This window comes from Dermacentor albipictus, chromosome 7 (genome assembly GCF_038994185.2).
Source record: "Dermacentor albipictus isolate Rhodes 1998 colony chromosome 7, USDA_Dalb.pri_finalv2, whole genome shotgun sequence".
In the NCBI taxonomy this organism is placed as follows: Eukaryota; Metazoa; Arthropoda; class Arachnida; order Ixodida; family Ixodidae; genus Dermacentor; species Dermacentor albipictus.
Window position 1 is genome coordinate 63,509,563 of NC_091827.1, and position 21,895 is coordinate 63,531,457.

Genomic DNA, 21,895 nt, shown 5'->3' on the forward strand with positions numbered 1-21,895 from the left:
AGGGGACAGGTACAGCAGTAATTGTGTGCACACTTGAAGGTGCAGAGCACGCCTAAAAAGGCCAAAAAGATTTTTTCACTTCAAGCGTTGTAGCAACTCCCTCCATGCTTCCGGCACCAGCGACACTCCCGGTCATGGTTCAACCTCTTCGGCTACTGAAAACACTCCTGAGCCCAGCCCACTTGCGCTGAACATCGTAACGGGTGCAAAAAACACAGGCCGTTTTCACTAGTTTCTTTCTTTTCTTCTCCCTTTTGGTCCCGCGGAAATCGTGCATAAATGCGTCCCCCAATCCAATGCGCAATGAGTGTCGGCATTCGTGAACGTCACCCCGATCCAGGTGAAATTTGCGATGGCCCTTGTGGAGTCATACATGCTCGAAGATTACGCAGAAAATACACCGGCGAAACCAGGACGTTTACGGTTGGGGAGGGACTCTTTGAACTAAGGCGCCTAAGATGACTATGCGCTTCAGACACGGCTGGTAAAGTGGGGGACAGGTTAAGCTGAGGAAACCAAAAGCCGAGGAAACGAAAAGCCACGTGCCCATCTGAGTGGTGGTGCCGATTACACGAATTCCATTATGCGGGTTCCACTCCGTCCTAAGCACTTTCTTTTCTGACGAAAAAAAAAAAATATAAGCAGATTACGCAATTGGGTTAACTCTGATGGAAAAGGTCAGCTAGCGGAATATTTCACTTCAGTACAGAACAGCGGGTGGAGTGGCTTTGTACCGACGCTCGAGCATGTGAATTTGTTTTTGTTTTTTGAACTTTTAGTGCCTTCAGCTTCCTTCGCTGGATTCACTCGGTGCTTGGCCGGTTTGTTATAGCGAGAAGAGCTGAATTTGTTTTTCGTCGTTCAAAATTTTCTGTTTTCATCTCACACTCCAGAGCGCCCCCAGTAATATTGGCTATAGGGGCCGCATAACGTAAAGCTATTCCAGTATGTTTTTATTCCAATCTCCTGACGTCAAATTTGCGTAACCGCCGACGCAAGCATCGGGCAGTCACCCGCAGGGTTGTCTGAATAAACCAATCGAAGGCTCCCCTCGTTCATAGGAGGTCACTTTTGTTTGCTTGAAAAACGAATAACATTCCCTACACTGAGCGGCTTGTCTTATCTAATTGGCTCACGAAAGGCGAGGAGCACGCTTAAGTGGAGAGGGATTCGATGGGGCCGAGCCAGTGCACTGAAAATGGATAGCCGGATGAAGAGGGTGGCGCCGGCGTCTGCGATTGGTCCGCTTTCTCTTACTTAGCTCGTCGACTCGTCGGCAATCGCGGTGGCTGGTGGTCAATCGCAGCGGCACGCAACGGAAGCTTAAGAAGGACGCTAAAACGGATCCTCAGCAAAGAAGAGTTGGCAGAACGAGGTCCTAAACGTGTCGAAAGTTCTCCAAAACGTTACACGGCCACGCAAAAAGTTTTATTACACGCAAATAAACCCATGCTCTCCGGCAGGTGCGAGTAGCCCGTGCCTCAGCGATCGGTGGCAGCCATCTTTTATTCCTTTCGGAACGGGGCAGCTTGCGGGTATTCAGAATAAAATTGAGTTTTGTTTGGCATATTAATGCATCTTTAACATGTACACGTCACTATGACGCGGTGACTTTTTCGGTTTTTGACGTCGCGTGACAGGCAGGTGAAGTGGGCGTAGCCCGATATCTTTTGGCCAATTGCTGAGTGCTAATGGCGAAAAGACGTCGAATGAGAAATTACTATTCTTCTTTTGTTCGGTCAAATTATGTATAATCAGTGTGTACACGTCATATCAGATGGGGAGCTATCGCGGTTTTCGTGACGTCACGTAACAGACGGGTGAAGTGGGGATGGTCCAAGAAAGTTTTTCACCAATCGCGCATGGCTGATTGCAGAATTGGAATAGAAAAGTTTGGAATAGTTTTACGTTATAGCGCCCTAGGTTTCCTAAAAGTGCACTGGCTCCAGGCCATTACTTGTATCGACTACAGTCTGTATAGTCTGTCACTTACACCTTTGCTTACGCAGACCTTGCTATTTCTTTTTGTTCTTACTATAGCGTCGTATACGCAGGTATATTGAACTGTTCAAATGTTCCAATAGGTCTTTGATAGAAGCGGAACCAAGATGTTTACTTAAGGTGTTTACGACATCGATCTGTCATTTGCAAGTGCGCTTGTAACTGAACTCATAAAACGTTGGCAAGGTTGTGTGGCAGTGATCACGGCTTCAGCAGGAGGGTGTGCTTGAGCGTTAACAAATTCCAGTCGGTATTCTCGCACATCGAGATTTACGAAATACATAGCCTAATTTCCAATATAGGCTGTAGGAAAATAGACAGGCACTATACATGCATTCGTTAATAGTAACGCTATTACGTCGTAAACTGCTCCTACACAGCGCCAGTTTGATACGGCAGTGACAATTAGACGAGGTGAGGCCGAAGCGCTTTGCGCAGCGGTGTCAATCTTTGTGGGACTGCCGATATTTTGTTCGTATTTTCTTCTATGCATTGTTCCTACTGAAAGCGATGACCTAACTGGCCTGACGCCGCTGCTCCGAACACAGCAACTTTGTGCCGATTACATGTTTCTGGTGAAGTGGAGCGAGAAAACGTGTTTTCGCAACAGCGGTAAACGATATACCGTTATGGTATGAAATTAATTTCGTGCCGCGCACGCAAACACAGTTTCATAATTGGTCACTGGCTTGAAAAGGGCTCCAAGCCTCCGACAAACATTGGTGTTTTGGTTTCGGTTTTTTTTCTTTTTTTTCTTTTTTTTGCGGGAGCCGATGGGAAAAAGGAAGTGCCGCAAGAACTAAAAGCAGTGTAGTTGAACCGAGAAGACATGATTCGCATTAATGTTGGTTAAGTTGGAGGATAGATGCGTCCGCGGTATTTATATATTTATTTATTTAGTTACTATTAGTAATTATTTAATCATTTATTTGTATATCATCAGTTTGTACTTGCACACGAAGAGAGCGGGTCTGCATGCAGGCTATTGCCAGGCAGGCATATTTTAGTATAATTTGCAGAGCAAGAGGAAGATACCTTTCTTCGTTTTGAATATACTAAAAGTTACGAACGAGCGTTCCCACAATTCTACCACATCCACTGCACACGCGGCAAAGAGCACGGTCATCGATATGTGACAGCGACAGTGAGAATAAATTTATTAGAGTGTCCTAAAGAACTTGATTGGGGGGAACCGAAGGCTCCCCAATCAAGTTGGTGGCTCTGCCTGCGATGGGACAGAGAGGTGGTGACCCTGCGCGACGTCGTGGGCCCTCTGGACGGCCTGTAGTTGGTTCGTTAAATCCGAGCTCTTCTGCAAAGCGTCCCACTTGTACTTGTGTTGAAGGTCGTAGCCCGCGTTGTACGGGCACAGCCAGAGCATGTGGTCGAAGGAGCAGCATGCGTGACCGTGTTTGGAGCCCGACTGCGGAAAGTTCGGGTCTATCCAACTAAGCGCTCTGGGGGTGAGGTAGGATCTCGTTTGTAAAAGCCTGAAAGTAAATGCCTGAGCCCTGTTCAGTGTCGGTGTGGGGGGAGGCTATTTCCTCCTGCTGTGTCTGTAATGCGACGTAATTTCGTGAAAGGTAGTCAGATGATTATTGAAGAGGCAATCCTGTGGGAGAGGCGAACCATTAGCTCGGGCGCGGTTCGTGAATTCACGCGCCAGGCAGTTGGCCCGCTCGTTAGGGTTGCAACCCGCTTGGTTACTTACATCGTTCATGTAGGCCGGGAATTACGCTAGGGTATGGCCATCGATATGAGCTAGTAAATTATGGCCATAGGCAGGAAAGGCCCCTCTGATGTCTGTTCTGAGGAATTAAATGCTCCGGAGCGTAACAGCCTTATCTGCAAACATTTACCCACGAACCGCGCAAGTCTGCATCGTTCAATAAATTGCTCGGCATTGTTAGTTTTTCTTTGCTCTCTGGGTAAAAAAAAATGATAAACTGTCGTTGTATGTGCAACACGCACTCGTATTGAGCTCCTTCGGAACAGTGGAATGGTTTTGTGGTAACTCAGCATAAAACGGTCACTAGAAGCAGCCAAGAAAACTATGGTAAGTGTTTCAATAAAAGAAGATTTTAAAAAAGGCAGCATTGCCGCAAAACTTGATCAACAGTGTCAGCGGTAAGCGTGAAAGCGCCGCTGAAGCTTGAGCCAGTTGGTAACAGTGCATCTTGGTGGTGTTATCTATCAACACACATACTTGGAAAAGCGACGGGCAGATTAACCGAGTGCTGCTCACGGTAAGCGGGAAATACTACGCGAGAGTTTCTTCAAACGAAAACGGATGCATCGCTGTATATACACGACACTGTACTGCTGGAACACAACATGTAGCAGCGTTCTTTGTTTGAAGGGCATAATGCAGGTGTACAAGAAGGCCGGTACAGAGTCGTGCCCATTGTCACGCCCCTATGTGGGGGGGGGGGGGGGGGGGCCTGCTGCGGATGCGCCGAGTAACGCTCCCCCCCGCGTTGAACGACGAGTGCTATTGATTCGGAGGAACAGCTCCCTCCACGCCTCACTGGTTCTAGCCTTTCCTACGCTTCCTTCAAGACTTTCTTTTTTTTCTCCAGAGACACGGCCCGTGCGTCCGCCACACATCGCGCGCACAAATGTTTGCTCGGCCAACGCTTTAAACTGGCGACGAATACCGACGGGTAGCGCGAATGTGAAGGGCGCCCCGGCTGTGTTTGGTCGGGACGCCTCGGTGCATAGCCCCCGGTGCCCGTGTATACGACCTCCTTCCCTTCCTTCCCTTCCGAACTCCTTCCCTTCCTTCTTTTGCGACCAACTTCCCTTCCTTCCCTTGCGGCCTCCTTCCCTTCCTTACTTTGAGACCTCCTTCCCTTCCTTCCCTACCGACCTCCTTCCCTTCGCCTTGTTGTAGGCGTTGCCTAAGACACTCTGCTGCACGGAAAAGTCGTTAATGGCGACTGGTTTGTTCAATGAGCGGGGAGTTTGTGTATGTGCAATTCATATATCCTCAAATCTTTTTCTTTCTTAACTGTTTGTGCTACTGATTACGTTGTTCTCGCACGCCCGCGCCCTGAAGCGCTTTATATTCTTTTTTCTGGTCGTTATGGAATGCGTTGTCTGATGTACTGCGGAGAAGACGCGAATAAACGAATGGATGCCAAATTATAGGTGTGCTCCCCCTATTATTCGCGTACGGCCAAATTATTTTAACTTGGTTTTAGCTCGGCATTAACACGCGAGTACGCGTGGGCTTGCACCACCGCGGTGTTCAGAACTTTTTTTTTCCTTTACACTTTCATGAAATGTGCTGCTCAGCATGCGCAGTGTCATTTCATTTCAGTTTTTATTTTCCAGAAAGAAATAGACCTTTCTGGTAGGGGTACCTGGGCAAAAAGCTATATTTTGACAGCTCGACTGGGACCGGGCAACCTGGAAACATTTTGCAGTGGTGACATTCGGGAGATGAAAAAGATTAATGATAAAAACATAGCCAATAATAACACATACAGGTGACATGCACATATTCTTCCGCATATATACTAACACACGCATATATTGTAAATACACAAATACACCTAAATTAGACTTCAACATCTCACAGATATACTAACAGTAAAAAAATTATAACATATCCATTTCCAGCAATAATATAGGTTCGAAAGTTTAGTAGTGATTGAAAATACATCCACTTGGGCAGTCTGCATCGCATCCTCATTATCAACATTATTTTAAGGCGACATGTTTCGGAAATATTATTTAAGCTGTTTCAATGTAAAGCCTATGGTATGCTTGTACCTGTTTAAGATACTAGGTAAATTATCTTCCAAGGGTTTGTAACTTGTAGTTAGGGTGGGAATGCGGTGTAAACCACAAGTCCGTGTTTCGCGTGCGTATGTTGCTTAGTGCGGGTTTTAATGCTGCTGTGTGTGTAAGGAAATCGTGAATGGAGCTAGCCGAAAATAGAACGAGAGCGAAATACGAAAGTTGTACATGGGATGAGAGGCCATAATATTAGAGGTGTGAAATGCTCGCCAGTGTGTAATAAGTACGGAATATTCGAAATATATCGAACTATCTTTTTTTTTGTAACACGTTGATTTTCATCCTCTTTGTCATAGTAGTTGTTATCGATACTGGACTGCAGTAGTTCATATGTGCCTGGAAGAGTGCGTGATATATTCGAATTTCGACAGATGTCGGAAAACTTGTGCGACAACGTGTCATCCGTTCATATACAGTTTTTTGCATATTGCGTTGACCTGTGTATCCCAAGATAAACAGGCGTCAAAAGTGATGCCCAGTATTTTGTGTTGGTGGACGAATTCGATTTCCTGTCTTGCATAATAAACGGCGCGATTGACTGTCAATGGTTTGTTCCTTGCGCGGAACATAATGATTTTGGTTTCAGTTAGATTCACTTCAAATCTATTTTGTTGGGACCAGTAAAACAACTTCTCAAAAAAAATGGTGCATTTTCCTTCCAAAACGTCTGCACCTGGAGCAGAAAACAAAACAGTGCTATCGTCAGCGTAAATAACGAAATTAAGTGAAGTGTCTATGTCGGGAATGTCATTTACGAATGTGTTAAATAAGAATGGGCCTAAAACGTTGCCTTGCGGTACACCGGTCTTAATTGCGAGATAACCAGATCGTGGCGCCCTGTCAGGTGTTGATACTGCGTTCTCATACGATTATAACCGTTTATCGCAAATGGTTAACATGAAACGAAAACACTCAAGGCGCGATTTCGGCGTCACCATCACCGTCGTGACCGCGAACGACAAGCACCGTTCTTTTTTTTTTTTTAGGGGTGGGAGGCGGGAGCCACCGAAAAAAAAAAAAACGTGGTCAAGCGGAGACACTGTCCCCCGTCAGAACATTGGCGTGATGCGAAGCACAGCTATAGCGTGGCTGCATTCATGCGCCATCTGAGCGGTGCACGAGATGAGAACGGCGCAAAGGCACTGGGCGTTTCTGAGCCTCAAATGAAAAATCATCGCACATATTTTTTTTTTTTTTCACTGGTTTCAGGGTGAGGATGGATGCCCGTTTTGTTCAGGCCTGCATGCGCGACGCGGTGTGGTACGCGCCCAAACTGACCAGAAGGTCTTTCTCCACCCGCCAAGCCGATTGACCGGAGCTTGATGGCGGAGTGCTTCGATGAGCATTGAAGGACCCTGGCTGTGAAAGGCCTGGTTTACTTTTATTTTATTTTTTTGCGTGGAGCCGTTGCTGCTGCGCAGCAATATATTGTTGCCACACGTGTTGCCTCTGGCCAACGTGTCGCTGCCGCGTGTTGTTAGAACACCGCGTCCGCGGAGGTCGAGCGCGAAGCTAAAGCAGGGTTTGCGTACCGGCTATAGCTTCTATCTCATTGCAAACGTCACGCGCGTACACATACAGAGGGACCGAAGCAACGACGAAGACAAGAGCTGACTACGCAACTTCTCCGAGTCTGAGACAAGAAGCACCCACAAAATACTGCTATCGTTGCATAGAACCTAGTTTTAGTTCGCAGATCGCTCGGTAGAGGACGGCAGGGTACCCTAGCAACATGATGATGATGATGATGATGATGATGATGATGATGATGATGAAGCCTCAATCAATGGCGCAAACCCACTATGGGGGATAGGTCACGAATCGGGTGGTAATATGATTGAATAAATAAAAGAATTTAGTTAATAAATAACTAACAAAAAAAAGTACTAGCAACCTTCTTGTCTCAGTCTCTGAGAAGTTTCGTAGACAGCGCTTGTCTTCGTCGTTCCTTTGGTCCTTCTGCCTATACACACGCTGTAGGTGATATTTGCGGAGCTAAAGCTTGCCATCAGGTTCAATCCTTAACTATATTATTAAATACAATCCTTAATTATATACTAGTTCAATCCTTAAATAAAGGTTAATTATATGCAGCGTTCACATTGTTTGCTATGTAACTGTAGATGAGTCGTCTCTTTCATGCTGCTACTAAACTTTTTTTTTTAGCTTCCAAAAAGCAACAAGTCGTGACTAGCGCGAGGCAGCTTCTTTTTTTTAGGAACAAGGAAATTTTGCAACTGTGAAAAATAATTGTGGACAGCTCATACCTGCTTAAGGCTGCACGAAAAAAATGGAGACAACGCAGAGGGAACGAAGGAGCTCTGTGCTTGACTCACAGCTTAACTTTTTCTATTGAAGTACAGACAGACAAATGGAATGAAAAATGACAGACTCAATACAAGGATATCCAAGTGACCAAAAGAGAAAGCAGCAACATGTGACAAATACCGCTAACGATGGCAATTTATTGCGTAAGAGTGATCCGGACCTCCATTGGAGGCTTGCATAACTTCTATTAAGCGGCATTCCGATGCTATTACCCGCTGCGAACAGGCCTCACGTGCACAAAGTCCTCTGTGGCGTACTGACCAAACTGCGTGATCTTATTGCGATGTCTGAGTCGCCGGCCAGCCGCTCCTGCAAATCGTCTTTCAATGCACAATATGGGGGACGACAGGAACCAATGCCCGATGAACAGGTATGTTCACCTGGCATCCAAAAATCTGAAGATTAACCTTAACATGACCCGTCAAGACCACAGCATTCTATTCTAATTGTCGTCGTTTTATTCCAGTGTACGCCTTCTTCTAGAGCCTCTTTTTCCATCCATTACATCTCCTGCAGAGTTGTATGTAGGCCAATGGTGGCGCCAGCCAGACACTCAGTATATTCAATAAAGTACTTTCTCTCTCTCGCTCTCTCTGTCATGTCGGAAAAGCAGGAAATGCTAAGGCACAGAGCCAACGTACCCGCCCACTCCTTCGTCGTTTTGTAATCGAGGAAAAGCAAATGCAAGCCTAAAGACGATGTGCACATCTCAGAGAGGCTTCAATTAGCTCCGCCCATCGCAGAGCAGTTCATGCGCCCGCTTCGAGAGTATTGTGTCTTTCTCAATGTCCCTACGATTACATGCAAGATATTGACGTAGCTTCGCGAAAGGTCCACACAGCGTGAGACGATACAGAGAGTCCCACGCTGCTGTTCTCGCTTACGTGGACGTGTCAACAACACACTGGCGTTCGATGCGGGAGAGAACGAGCGTGACGCCAATTGTTTGCTAGTGTGAGTGGGCGCCGCCCAAATATAGCAACGTTACGGGACTGTGACGCAAAAGGTGGCAGCTCATTCGGTGCTGCTCTTCGCCATGCATCCTTCGCATCTGTCGCAAACTACGCCGCCATCCCTACAGAGACATTTCGTGCTTTATTGTGTTTGCGATATTGATGGCACTAATAATAATATATGGGGTTTTACGTGCCAAAACCACTTTCTGATTATGAGGCACGCCGATGTGGGCGACTCCGGAAATTTTGACCACCTGGGGTTCTTTCACGTGCACCTAAATCTAAGTACACGGGTGTTTTCGCATTTCGCCCCCATCGAAATGCGGCCGCCGTGGCCGGGATTCGATCCCGCGACCTCGTGCTCAGCAGCCCAACACCATAGCCACTGAGCAACCACGGCGGGTGATGGCACTAAACAGGGATGTAAAGTTACCAGACGCTGTGTGAGTAAATTGGGTGGCTGCAATAGCAAAAACGTGTCACTGCATTATTTAAATGAGCCGTGGGGGAGCAGAGCAGAACAACACGTCATCCAAGTCCGCCTCACGGCGCTCATAGGAAGTGCAGCACCAAAATTGCTGGGACGCTATGGATTCGTAACAGCCAATTGACGTCAGTTTGTGTTTCTATCGATTAAAAAAAATGGTTACATTGCATTCACGAGGTTAGCAACGTTGTGTTAAAACATGAAAAATGCTCTATTGGTGTGCACCATTGCTTCTTTGCAGCACCTCCACACAAAGTTCATGTGTTGCTTGTTATATTGGAAGCGAAATAGAGTATGCGAGAACATTTCTTGTAGTTAAGTTTCCTAAGATAGCCTACATTCAGTTTCGAATACTGTAAAAACAACAATGCATCCATGACCTAACGCCTTAATTAAACAACAAATTACTTGTTCTGAGAGAGATAACAAAAATAGAACGCAAAAATGTTGACCAGGGTAGCGTCTGGTTGGCTTCCGGCCCTAAGCTGGAGGAAGAGAATAAAGGAATAGAAAGAAGAGGAAACGGAAAGTGGCGAATTTGCACGTGCTAGGACAGCACTACGCTTGCAAAGGCCCTCGCACGAGCCAGTTGTTCTCAAAATGCACAAAAGTGTTTCCACTGCCCACTGTATCGGCGATAGGCTGGAACGGTGTTCCAGGAGTGCCTGTACACTCAGTGGACAATCATCTGTAGTCGCTTCAATACGTTGGACACGGGCTGTCTTCGTAACTCTTTGTATCCCACACTTCGTAACTCTTCGTAACTCTTCGTATCCGAAATCGAGGGTAGTGGCGCAATAGAGGGTCCCTATTCTACTCGCCGCCGCAGACATCGCATGCCGCACTCTCATCAATTCCATTTAGTACGGAACAAGCTCTCGTGAAAGCAACTGACAGCCGCAACCGACACAGAAGGGTTGGCTCGCGTTGGAGCAGTCAGGACGGAGGTTCGCGTTGCAGCGAAGGATTTGTATTTTGTGCAGTTTGGTGCATCTTGTATGTTCGGTAATCCAGTCGGCTAACGAGAGCGCTCACCCTAATGTGAAGCTGCCTCGCACTGTCTGTTCTAGAGAGCGGAATCTGAAGTTACACAGGATCTGAAGTTACACAGCAACAAATGTTCAACGGACTCTGTTGTAGGCTTTATTATACGCTATGTTATACGAGATGAATTCCGTATTAATTACGACTGACCAGGGTTTTTTGAGGTGCCCCCAAAAACCCAACGTATGAGCGTTCTTTGTTTTTTTTCCCTATTTTTTCACTTTGCTTTTATCAAAATGTGCATGCCATGGCCAAATCGGAAACGATGACCTCGTATTTATGTCAACTAAACATATATTATGTCAGTTTATGTCTTGGTTTTTAGTATTTCTTTTAATAAACTATTTAGACAGAGGTTAGTGCCGCACGTAGTGCCAGCTACCCTTGCTCTCTGAATGCTAATTGGGCTCACAATGCTCAGTACAAAACTATCAAATAAAAAATGCTCAGGTACATTCGTGAACAGAAAGTTCATTCTGCAAAGTACAAAGTTTGTGCGACCTATATGTTCACAGAAAATAGATGTTCATACATCATTCTTGTTCCCAAAATGTCAATCTCCCTGGAAAATTGGAAGTGAGGTTTATCTTAAATGCAAGATAAACGGCATTCGTATATCGTTTGTTACAGTACGGCGCTCGCAGTAATGCAGGACTGTAGATTGCCTTCTGCCTTTGGATATTCAATGAGCCCGAAACGGTTGTATCAGTGTTGTCAGGGAGTGCTTTCAAGTTAACGATTTTTATTTGGTTTCGTGTTTGCAACATTTGCGGAATAATGGCGACGGCACACTTCCTGAAAACGACTCGTTACTGAAAGGCATGTCCATGACACATGGTTAATAACTCTTGTTTCTTTTCACTGCCAACAAACACGGCTCGGGAAAAGTGATATATTTCTTGTTACAAATGTTCAGTAATCCTAGTTATCGTTCTTTTCTTTTTCATTTTTTTTCTCCTGAGAAGAGCTTAGTCATTCCTCTGAGTGCAAACTCTTGTCTACGCAAGCTGTCGTAGCAGCCACCGCCCCTTTTTAATGAATTCTGATCCTGCTATGTACACGCTTAGCGCTTTCCATTATTTAGCTTCCCTGAGCGCTGCAACCATTCCAGATTTTTTTCCGACTTCCCATCCAAAAAAAGCTTTTCGTCTGCTTGCTTCTCTGTGCAGTATGCCTACCGTACGGACAGAAGTCTTCTTTGAGGGAACGCCCAAAACACGTCGAGCGCGTGAGCAGACGACAGGAAAACGTACAGCGAGCAGACGACAAGTACACGGGGAGTCATTATTTTTGCAGACATGGCGGCTTGCAAGGATACGAGGCTCCTTTCCACTGCTAAAGCATGAATTCAGAATGATCAAATGAACTTGCAATTTTCCGAAGTCGAAGCCAGGGGGTTCTTCTCTTTTTTTTCATTCCCGAGAAGGAGTGCGATTTACATGCAGGGCCTTTCCAGAGGCACTCGCTCGGCGAAGTTTCTCCAGACGAGAAATGGTGATGTATGCTGTCGACATCCCCAATGCTGCTTAGCGAAGGCGTCATTACTCTTCACGGGAAACTGCGCGTAGGCCTTTTTGTAGACCTAGCGTTGTAAGTTGCCTGCGTGCGCAGCTAAAAAAGTAATTTACGCCAGAGAACACCGTCCGAGTTATTTTTCTTGTGTGTGCGTGTGTGTGTCATACATTTCGACTAAACAAAAATTCCAAAGGAAGCACGAAAGGGGCGGCCAATTTCGGCTGAAGCGATCACAAGTCATTTCTCTATGTTGGTCGACGTTTTTAGGACAGCCAGTAGGCATCGCAGTAAACTAAGAAGCCACAGGAGGAAAGGTGGAAAAGCTTCGTAGGGCGCTTTCTAAAAGAATTTAATGACGCGTGCGCTTTTGAAGAAACGAGAGTAGTGTCATGGAGAGCGGGCTTTGGACATTGCGTGCGGGAATTGTTATTGAAAGTGACGTCGTGGTCTGATGGACAAACACAGTTCACGTATTCGGAGCTTCCTTCCCTCTTAAAGAAGGTTTAAATTAAGCGCTGAAAGAGGATCAAACGGCTGCCGACGAGATCAGACGGCTGTTGTTTGCGAGAGGATTGCTGGTCAACGTGAATGTGTTATGGGCGAGTTCATCTGGAAAGTTTGCGTCTATCATGTCTTTCTTGACTGTCACTCTTTGCTTTCTTCACCTCCTCCTTCCGGGTTGCTTCTTTAACAGGGAGACTCCTGTCTAAACACTCTAATACAACGCTCCGGGAGTCAGTCAATACTATGCCAACTATGCTTCTATGCTGAAGTTAATATAAGAAAAATCAAAAGTGTCCAAAGAAAATAAAAAAAATTCGTGTTTAATACATACAGCTGGCACACACCTCCGACTCAGCTGCTAGAAAAAGATAATTTAGAGACACTTCAACTAAGACGTCATCGTGATAGGTTGAAATATGTGTATTTAATATATCACGATAATATGCGTATCAATAAGGAATTGTACATTCAACAGGTGGCTCGTCGTTCCACACGAGGAAATCCCTCGAAAAAAAGTTAAATAATTCGCCTGCAGAACCGATTGCTTCAGTAATTCATTTTTTCCGCGAACTATTCGAGAATAGAACCGGCTCAGTGCACACATTGTCGAGAAACCCACCATACAGTTATTCCTAAGTGTTTTATCATTCTTCCATCAGCCTACGATTTTCAGCAACACTTATCATCTCGCGACATATGCTACGGTTCTCCCGCAAAATGCTTCGATAAGTGATTAATTACAGCAGTTTGTCATATCGTGCGAAGCGCATGGGCAGCTTGAATGGTCCGTGTTGTTATCTAATTTTTCCTTGCCAAGCGCTCTGTCAATATATCAGTGCACAATTTTATATCTGTAGCTCTGGTTTGTAAGAAAGCGACGTGCAAACTATCGGTCTTTCGCTGCTTTTCACTGCGTGGTGCTAGCCTTGTGTAATGTGTTCTTGTCTTCTTATTTTTGATCATTTCTTCATGTCTACTGTCCACTCCTGCCCGCGGCCTTCTCTGAAGGATGGCAGTACTTATCAAATAAAATAAATAAATACTGAGAAGGTTGCTACTGTATGTAACACGTTTTTTTATGCGTTGCATATTGCAATCACTCAGTTCAGCCCTTGGGCGCGGCCGGGCAACCACCATTGACCTTGAGCGCAACCACGTGACGTGACGTCATGACAGCCGGAGGAAAAGCTGGGCCCCAACTCGCGCAATACGCAACGCATTCTTGGCCTAACCAAGCTAAGCCTGGCCATTTTTTTTTCTTCAGGTATGCAGCCTAGATTGCATAGCCCGATGTCTAAGACACTTTATCTTTTCGTTTGCGTTGGGTAACGCACACAAAAAGAGAAAGTACCTGTTGTACAAGGCACGCATGCGCAGTGTACATTTTAAGGTCACGGCTTCGTGCGGCCAATGAGTGGGGAGGAAGCAGCGGTTCAGCGGTAACGTAAAATACGTCGATGCTGTTGATTGACACCGTGGACAAAGAAACACAATCTGAAGAGTAGCCCCGACGTCACTCTTCACGGAGCCGTTCCACATTGGAAACACCTGGGGCCAAATTCGCAAAGCTTTTCCTTCGTAAGTGCTCTTTGCCGTTGGCCTATCGCGTTGACTGATGATACGCCCCGCTTCGAGAGTGCCTCGAATTTCCTCTCAAGAGCTCTCGTCTAAAAATTTTTCGTTATTGGCCTTGAAACTTATTCTAGAGAGGCTTCGCTCTTTGTAGAAACACAAATCGCGAAAGCAGCCGAGGACTAAAGACTATAGGACAATGCAATCCCATGCTCTCGGATTCTTCCAATGCTCTGTCCCTTGATCGCTCCTTTAAATCTATGATGGTAACCAACAAAATCCGGCAACTTTTTAGCCACAATTTTGCGATCGAAGTATGTTAAGTAGGCAAACTACTGATAGTGCCACAGTTAAAGAAGAATCATAATCGACTCGCTCAACTTGACATTTTGATGATCCTTTCTAACCTGTCATTTCTCATATCTGAGTTAAGCAGCGCCTACCCCAATTTTTGCACCCCACCAATCAAGGCCATGGGAGAGAAAGTAATCAGCTTCCTTAGCAAGCGTTGTCATTAGTCCATTAAAAACAACGACGCCTTAGTGACACGTGACTTTCACGACACCAATAACACTGCACCGGTAATTAATGGGGCCTTGCAGAACGATTTCTTTTTCTGTTTTATGATGGACACTTTCAGGAGCCACATTTCGCTGTTAAAGTATGGAGGCGCACTCGGAAAACAGGCCAATTGTTTCGCGATGTCCGCTTCACATTGCTCAACATCGGCTGGTGGCGAATCAGCTCTGTTTTGAACCGCTAGAACTCTTAAATTTTATCCTATTGGATGGACCAGCTAGAAGGCATTACATAAAAGGCTAAAGGAAGGTGAAACTTCCTTGTTTGTTCATTCGCATCATTGCGATGCCCCACTCAATCTTCTGGGGCAATGGATACAGAAACAATTTTATCCGCGCTATAGACGCGCTCTATGACGCCTCGGTGGCAGCTTAGCTGAATTAAAATCACTGGTTCGTATAGCTATGTCCTGCACAAAACTGTTAAAATAGCGAGCTATTCATGAATTTCAGAAATAAAAACACGTAAAACGAACTCATTCTTACTCTACGGAAAAACGTCTTCGCTCTTTTAAAGGAATCAACCGTTCCTGGGTACTCACCTACGCACTCTCTCTAGGTGTCCCTGATATGGGTAGGAAAATAATGGGCAGTAATGTGGTTTGTCGTTGCGTCACCCGATGAAGCATCGGAAACATTTACATTTTTGCCAATCCTTTTATACCTTTCGACATGCGTTGTTACGTCAGACTCGTAAGGCGGAGACCGTTTCGGACATCGCCAAGGTTAAAACGCGTTCGACACTCGAGAGGACCTAAACATCGAGGAAAACACATTCGTGAGCTCCTCCTGAACCATGCTCGTTGGAAGAAGGAGCGCGGAAGGTATTCCAAACGAACGCACCTTACGTCAGCACAGAACGCCGAGCTAGTTTTTTTTGTTCTGGTAGAAGAGTTCTGTCCTTAAAGCAGCAGCAGGTGAAGCGCCCGGTCCTCGAAAAGTGCAAGGATTGCGAAACGGCGGTGTTTCCATTTATAGCGACAGAATTACCAGAGTTCCCGGCCAGTGTGCGAGACGCTCGTTTCTATGCGTTCGTGCGCTGGATAAAGGCCCAGCAGGTGCGTCAGGTGCGTGCGATGGTGAACGCGTACCTTTGCAGGTGTAATGCTCGGTTCTCTGGCGAGAGCCTGCCGAATAAAGATGAAAGGAACGAGCTTCGGGAAGCTGCAAATCTGGCAAAAAAAAGGTAAAGAAGAAAACGGAAAACCTAGCCTAAAGAAAGAGAAGACACGAGCGAGCGATCGAATGAAGAGGAAGCATTCACGACACCCGTCCTGCTGAATATGTAACCAAGCCCAGTAACCTCGACGTACAAGGCCTGAGCGCGGGGAGAAAAGGAACCCGAATCCAGTGCGGACAGCAGGAAAGACAGGCATGGGCAGAGAAGCAAGAAACGCCAAAGCCAAGGCCCTGCAGGACATGACGTAACGAGAAGGACGACAAACAAAACAAACAAGAAGAAACGAAGAACAGTCATTACGATGCAGAAATGACCAAGCAGCAAAGGCAGCAGGGTGATGAACGAACAAACACCGAGACTGCGTACGCACTGTGAGACGCGAGGAACACAAAAACAAATAGGACCAAGCAAAGCGTGTCGCGTCGAAGAAACGATTGCAGAGGGGGAGGAAACGTTGGCAGCGGCTTCCCTGCGGTGTCGGCTGATGTTCCCGCTGCGGACACGAATGGCCGCATGCGTCCCCCCTGTTTGTCCCAATGGGGAAACGGAAAGGCGAAACACGGCGAAGGAAAGCGGGAAACACGTCGTCCTGGAAACGGTGGCAATGGAATTACGCGCACGCTTCTGCCGCCCTGTTTGCCCAGCTCTCGGCTCACTTGCAGCTGCGAAGCCCGGGGTCGGCATGGCACGCGAAAGGGGAAGAAAAAGGAGCGAGGGGAGCGAAGGTGTCAGCGCGATGCACAAACGAGTGACACCAGGCGTTGTGCCTTTGTGCCTTCGTTTTTTTTTCCTTCTCTCGCCGCATTAGGGAAGCGATCGGTGGGGAAATGGGTAAGGATAACGGAAGCGAGGATGAAATGAAGGATGGTAGGAAAACGCTTACGGTTGAAAGAAAAAGGCTAAGGACAAGGTGGCGAGAAAGATGTCTGAGACGTGCGACATGCAGGATATGAGTGGGAAGGGAAAGAAATACGAAAACGAAACGGCCATGAATATTTCTGGCTCAACTGAGGTAAGAATAGGCAGTTGTGAAATGAGGCGCGATCTTCACAAAGAATGGGAAACGTAGTCTGGTGTAAAGTTGCAGTGGCCGAAGAGAAGTTGTTTAGTCCGAAGCAAAAAAAAAAAAAAGATGAACAAGGTCTTCGCGAACTGCAGCTGAAAGGAATTGTGACAGAAAGTACAAGTTTATCTTCTCTAGTTCCTGTGACGTGCCTGCTCCTGCTCATGAAGCATCGTATCAGGCGTAGGTCGTTGAACACATGCTTACAAGACTGTGTACATACTATGTGCATTCCATAGTTTGTATGCAGCTCCGTGTTGTCCGCAAAGCGATACTGTGGCGCCGCCTATCATGCACTCGGTGAATGACGGGTTTGGCCTCGGAAATTTCTCTGCACACATTTGCGTACTTTTTTTCTGTCCTTGTAAATTGTATTGCTTCTTTATTCGTTTTCTTGCATGGTTAGACATGTAACAATTAATAGACGTTAGAGAAGATGACAAAAGAAGTACGCATACTCGGTATAATTTGATACCACCAGTAGTATTTCCCGTAGTTAGGCCTCTCGAAGGCCCATATGACAAAAAGGCTTCAGGCATCAGTCTCAGCCAGCCAGTGCTAGCTATTTACATATTCCTATAGTGAGTAAAACGCCACATGCTGAAATGCTGAAAGGTGGCGAATCTCTCCTCTTGCAATAATGTATATTTCGTTCTTTCTATTCCCCTCCCCCCCCCCCCGGTGCCTGGGTGCTCGTCTGGTTGACCTCCCTGTCTTTCCTGTCCTTGCTCTCTCTCTCTCTCTCTCTCTCTCTCTGTCGTGGGGCGCATTACATCTTTTTGTCATGAAAAAAAGAGGTGAGACCGGCAGACAGGACACAAGAGTATAGAAGTGGACAACACGAACACCGACTATCAACTGGAGGGAGCACTGAGGCGAAAAAAGAAAGAAGACACAAAACTCATCTGCGCAAGCTCAGGAATGGTATCACCCCGTGGCAGTAGGGTACCTGTGCCGGTCGACGTGAGAGATAACTGCTAAAGCACTTTATCTCTTCCTTATGTAAAGTAATCGAAGGCTGACTCACGCACACACTCCCACCATTATAGATATGCCATACCTCCACCATAAGACGCGTATCTTCTTTCTTATGCCTGTATAATATCACGCATTCATCTAACTCTGGTATGCAGTTACAATCTTGGCAATGTAGGGAAGGATTAGAAGGCGTTCCACCAGTTAACCACCTCTTATGTTCGATTAGCCTCTGATTGATATACCATCCCGTTTGCCCTACGTAGAACTGGCCACAGCTGAGGGGAATTTTATAAACCACACCCATACGACAGTCAGTAAAACTGTTGTTCTTATTGTGCTTCACTGGGCAAATATCTGTTCTTTTTTTGCCTTCTACCTGCTCCTTTTTCCTCTGTACGGCAGCGCATATCTTACCTAGCTTATTGGGAGCAGTGAAAGCAACATTAACATCATATTTACTTGCCACTTTTTTAAGCCTGTGCGACACTGAATGAATGTGCGGAATAGCCACGCCTCTTTTTTTTTTTTGCTAGTACTGATTTCTGTAATCACGTCCATCCCCCTCGAAACCGACCTCTTTAGGCGCTAAGCTACAGTGGCCACTGCTGCACTAGGATAACCTGCTTCTAATAGGCGCCGAACCTGCGCATTAAAACTGGCGCTCATTTTGTGCATGCAGGATCTGGTGAGAGAAGACTTAAGGCACGACATGGCAATTCCGTTTTTTACTACTTTGGAATGCTTCGATTGAATGTTTAGGAACGGCTTGGAAGATCTTGGGGAGAACTGTCAACAAACACGATTTTGTTCGAAGGCCAAGGAAATGTCAAGAAACTGAATTACGCGTCGCTGAGGAAATCCCTCGGTAAACTTTATTCCTCCTCCATAAAGTTTAAATTGGTCACTTACTGAGGTAGCAGCGGAATTGCATTCTTCCGCATTGCAGAAAATCAGGTAATCATCAAGGTAACGAAATATCTTGATAACGCCATCACCTAAGGCTTTCTCTAAGCTATCACTTAAGGCTTTCTCTACTAGGAATGAAGCTTAGAACGACAGAAAGCTGACCTAGTTGGTAAGGATTCATTATGCACTGACGTAGCACCCGACAGACACCTGGTGATACCATTCCTGAGCTTGTGCAGATGAGTTTTGTGTCTTCTTTCTTTTTTCGCCTCAGTGCTCCGTTCAGCTGATAATCGGCGTTCGTTTTGTCCACTTCTCTACTCTTGTATCCTGTTTGCACGCCTCACCTCTTTTTTGCCTAATGAATCCTTACCAACAAGTTCAGCTTTCTGTCGTTCTAATCTTTTTGTCTCTATGTACATCTGTTTATTCCACTGGAAGACGCAACACAGAAGGGAATCAAAGATGTTCTTGTTAACCGCCTTTTGTATTGGTCACCAATGTATTTTACTCCAGATTTTTATTTATTTTCCTCAAACCGTTCTCGAATGCATATGACTCAACCTATCATTCAACACAGAATCTTGTGTGTGCCAAGAATAATAACAAATAAAGAAAACGCTATGACTACTATGCAGTATCGCACCATTGTGAGTGACAAATAGTGAACGCTAAGAAAGTTTTCACCCTCTCTCGCAAGTTCTAAGCGGTTTTCTTTTGTCATTTGCGAAACACTGCTACTCACTTACGGGCCGATTCACTCTTAGCTGATTTATACGCATTGTAGTGACCTCACCTTCGATTTCTCCACTTTCGCCACTTAAACACACCATTCGCGAGTCTCTAACACCTTTCAGAAATTTGCGGTGCACAGTTGCAGCCTCCGCAACTTTCTTGTGCCACAAATTATACTTGCTTTTGTCGTTCACCTTCACTTCTGAGTACCACTCAATGCTGACTGACGTGAGCGCTGCGAAACTAAGCCGCGCCTAATTACGCCAGTTAAAAGTGTCGCACATCTGTGAAAACTCTCGCCTGATATTATGAAATCTTTGTCTTTCCCAGGTGAAAATTTCATCTGCGCGTGGCTTACTGCTTTTGGTTTACGCCGAATGTTCACTCAAAGTTTGTGAAATGAGTGTGACGTCACATCTGACGTATGTTACTTAAATTAAGAATTCTCTTCTGCTTCCAATACAAAAATGCGGGAAAAGGGCAGCGGACCAAGCGCTACGAAACCGCAGCTCGAGTGGGCCGGTGGCCCAACATTTCTAACTGATGGCGGAGAAACGAAATTCCAGGTAACAGTCAGAATGATACCCCTTCACAATTATGCCAGAATATATACTCAAGTCAAGTAGCAAGAGCAAATAAAACACATTCAGCAACGCAGATGTGAAATGGTGCAACATCTGAAAACTGTATCCGAAAATGTGGCGCATGTAGGATGAAATATATTCGAAAAATTCAATTAGTCTCACGTGAACAGTTTACACAATCACGAAGCCACCTTTACTGGGCCTTTCGAAATAATGCTTGAATTCTTTGAGCTGTAGGCCGAATACAACAATATTATTTGGAGAAAAAGCGTGTCTCACTTAACATAACTGCTTTTCAGAGTGAAGTCGTGAGATATAGTTAATGGAAGGTGGTGGTATAAACATTGCTATTCCTCCAGACCTTTTGTATCAGGCGCGAAAGACCACGAATATTATATCCAATGAACTCGGTTTTCTACGATAAATTGGTTGCAAGGTAATGAATTATCCGCTACGTTGAGTTACGTAGTACCAAACATAGACATGCAGATGGTACTCGCGGATGATGGAAAGCGTGCGACTTGTAAGTTTACTTTGGTCGCTTGCATGAATGTGCGACAATGAGGGATGCTGCTGTGCCGCAGATTACCACTGCACGGTTGTTCTTAGACAAACTTTTTACTACTTCATCAATGGCTCACATCAATTCAATCTAGCAAAAGTGTTTCTAACCGAATAGTTTTACTTAAAGTATGATATGAATTTTGCGAAGCACGACAACGCAATGCCATCAGGACGGTTCTTGCGAGTAACTTGCAATTAGGCAATACCTTGCTACACTCGGGTCTTGTCAAATACACGACTTCAGTGAAAATACCCTGTATGATTCATTCCTTGTTTGGATATTATGTTTTATTTACTACTGAATTCTGAACTAAGTAAGGCTTTTTCACCTCGGTTGCACTTACGCTTGTAGTATGTAAATTGATACGGTTTATAGATGTGATATATTCCATGTAGTTTCTATATACTGCCGCCCTTACGCAATGCCTCACTTTGCGGCCTGTAGGGTATATTGAAATAATATATATATATATATATATATATATATATATATATATATATATATATATATATATATATATATATATATATATATATATATATATATATATATATATATCGTCATGGAGCCACCACACCAGCTTCAATACCAACATATAATAACCTCACCAGTCACCATAGTCCAACTTCTGCGTCCTCGACTACCTAGCTCTTTCCTCGTATCCATATATACAGCTTAACTTTCAGCGGAGTTACTCGTGAAGATAATATGACGTCAGCACAGACGCGAAACCATCCTCAGAAACGGTGTCTGTCTATATACATATACTATACGAAATTCAGCACCTTTTCGACTGCGTTTTCGTGGTCCCTTTTGACTGCATTTCTTTTATTTATTTATTCTTAAGCCCGTGTGTGCGTCCTGCTTCTCTTTCAAGCTGGATAGTTAAGCGTGCACGCAGGCCCCATGCATTCGGAGATACACTCCGCTCTTGTCGGGGTAAAAAAACAATAATAATAATAAAGCTCGCTTTCACCCGATCACCGGGAAGCCGATTTATTTGGCCCCGGGATTTTCCCAACTCGGCACTCGCTATCGCATCTGGGCAGGAGGTAATTTCTTGCACTCTTCTCCGGAGGAGGTAGGAGAGGGGGG

At 45.4% G+C, this 21,895-nt stretch overlaps 1 long non-coding RNA gene across 3 annotated transcripts in view; it reads right to left on the minus strand.

Moving 5' to 3' along the window:
• Nucleotides 1–12,112, minus strand: part of LOC135904748 (uncharacterized) — a 76,966-nt gene extending 64,854 nt beyond the window's left edge. For 2 of the 3 annotated variants that reach the window (XR_010565196.1, XR_010565195.1), the window contains exon 1: nt 11,992–12,112. This is a non-coding gene — a long non-coding RNA (uncharacterized lncRNA). The remainder of the gene's footprint in view (nt 1–11,991) is intronic. The other variant, XR_011507426.1, reaches the window with a different exon arrangement.
• Nucleotides 12,113–21,895: the final 9,783 nt, after the last annotated feature.